General features: G+C 30.2%; 1 protein-coding gene across 1 annotated transcript in view; it reads right to left on the bottom strand.

The window, feature by feature from the left end:
- LOC106883505 (prolyl 3-hydroxylase 1) overlaps positions 1-2,829 on the bottom strand; it is a 167,770-nt gene that overhangs the window by 14,474 nt on the left and 150,467 nt on the right. The window lies entirely within an intron of this gene.

The following is a 2,829-nucleotide window of genomic DNA, read 5'->3' as shown; positions in this document are numbered from 1 at the left end:
AGAGAGAGAGAGAGAGAGAGAGAGAGAGAGAGAGAGAGAGAGAGAGAATATGCATCAATGATCAATGCGTAGACAATATATATCATGATATATTTGTGTGTGCAAATAGGGAATAAGTTTTCCTTTAAAAATAAAAGTCAATTTTTTAATGATATATGATGATATATATACATATACATAGACACACACACACACACATATCATCATATTGTATACAATTTATAAATCATGATATATAAATGCATGCATATGTCATATGAAACACAAATACATCCATATGTGTATATATATATATATATATATATATATGCATACATACATCATAATTTATACATATGAATACATCATATCATATATATATATACATGCATCATATACAATTCTATATTTAAAAGATGCAGAATTATGTACATTATTTACATTTGACAGATATTTGTCCTCATCTTGTTTGTTGTTAGCACAACGTTTTGGCTGATACACCCTCCAGCCTTCATCAGGTGTCTTGGGGAAATTTCGAACCTGGGTTCTCATTCCTAAGGTATTTTTCAATGTTATTGTTATTATTATTATTATTATTATTATTATTATTACTATTATTCAGGTCACTGCCTGGAATTGATCTTGGAATCTTGGAATTAGTAGCCCGCGCTCTTAACCACTACGCCCTATGCCAGTGGGCATAGGGCGTAGTGGTAAGCTATAGATACATAAGACAATGACAAGACTGAAACAGCTGTAAGACATTGTCCCATCTTCGGTCACTAGATGTCCTTTTTAATTACTGATATGACATAATATGTCACATGTGTTTGTATATTGTTTTTATTGTCCTCTTAGTTAAAAAATAAACAGGTAAATTGACATAGTACAATGTCTGCAAGTTAATGAATACCACATATTCCGCTCCATTTTATCATTGCTATATAAATTAAGGGAAAAATATCCTTTTACCTGCACCCATTTATTATACTTGGTAAAAACACTAGTGTGATAATAATTGGGTATCCTTCCGGCAGTATATTGGATAGATATTATCCTTTAGTGGGTTGGATTCACAACCCCTAACTTTCTTGGATTATATATACATATATATATATGTATATATATATATATATAAGATTGGTTATTTCTACAATAAACAGTTTCATTCTTTTCCAGTTATGGCTATCTAAAATGCAGTCTAGGGACTCAGCAGGTCACTCATATAGACATATATATAAAATGCTCTACCACACAGTGATCTATGCTAGACATTAATGAATCAAGGAGGTGTAGGCTTTGTACAATTGAATGAACTCATATCCTTCTCAAAGCTTTGAACTCCACTGACCCACTGAATTTGAGATCAGAAATTCTCACAAAATGCAAGCATCTTGACAAGTTTCTGCTGCTGAATTGAAGAACACTACTCTCTCCACATTAGGCATAAAGTCTTACAGACTTGAGCCTTTCCTCATCATATTAATCTCATGAAACATTTTTAATTTATCAGTATCCTCCTTTTAACTGACCAAAGGACACAACTCTTATCGCCCCTTCTCTCCTAACTTTCCATTTCTCATTTTTTTCTTTGTGCCTGAAAAACTGGACAATTATACACATCATGATTAGAGTACTATCTGAACATGTTACTTATAATATTTAAATCTAGTATTTATTTTATAATATATATATATATATATATATATATATTGCAGACAAGAAAGGAAATTTTGAATGCAGTAAAGCTGTAAGAACATCAGAGAAAGATTGGGTATTTACCCTTATAAGACAGAAAGTAGTCATAAGGTGGCTATGAGACTGAACCCACACCCTTCAAATACCAGTTGAGTGCTCTAACCATTAAGCTAAATGACTCCCCGACAACAATTACCATGAACTTTAATTATAACTTTTGAATGCAATAACATTTTATAAACAAACTTTGAAGCATTGAATGTGGTTGGTATTTTGCAGAAAAGAAAATACATTTTGGATGCAGTAAAAAAAGGAGAGAAAGATTGGGTTTTTATTCTTATAAGACAGAATGTAGCTATATATATATATATATATATATATATATATATATATATATATATATATATATATATATATATATATAAACATGTGTGTGTGTGTGTGCACGTGTGTGTACAAATGAAGCAGTAATTGCTATATAGCTAATTAAGAAAAATGCATGCATGTATATGCAATGCTAAGAGGCCTCTATATGAATAAGGACATGTTTCCAAGGTTATATATTACCTCAATGTACATTATCTTTGTATGTAAGATCAAAGAAAGACTAAAAGGAATTACACAAAGAAATATAAAACATAAGAGAGTTTAGCTAAAAGTAAAAGTAATAATATGTGGAAATAAGTATAAATAGAAAAACAAGGTTAGCATCTTGAATATATGCATGTGTGTATGTATATATATATATTTGTACACACACATATATGTATACACACACACACATATGTATGTATATGTGTGTGTATATACATATATATATCATGCATTTGGATATGTACATATGTTTTTCTAGATGTTTGTTTTTATATTATGATAAAAGCAATTTTACATTCAACTGAAGGATTACTCAACACATTTGATAGAGTACAAATCTATTATTCTTTAACAAGAATAGATTTGGCAGTGACTTCAAAGTTTCAGCCAGCTAGCCATCATCAGACTGTCCGATGACGGCTTAGCTTGCCGAAACTTCAAAGTCACTGTTAATGCTATACTTGTTAAAGAATCACAAATTACATTTTGTGTGTGTGTGTGTGTGTGTGTGTGTGTGTGTATAGATATATATGCATATATATATATATATATATATAT

Source organism: Octopus bimaculoides, chromosome 5 (genome assembly GCF_001194135.2).
Source record: "Octopus bimaculoides isolate UCB-OBI-ISO-001 chromosome 5, ASM119413v2, whole genome shotgun sequence".
NCBI classification, from domain to species: Eukaryota; Metazoa; Mollusca; class Cephalopoda; order Octopoda; family Octopodidae; genus Octopus; species Octopus bimaculoides.
Note: the sequence above shows the minus strand (reverse complement) of the source record. Positions and strands in the feature narration are given on the sequence as shown.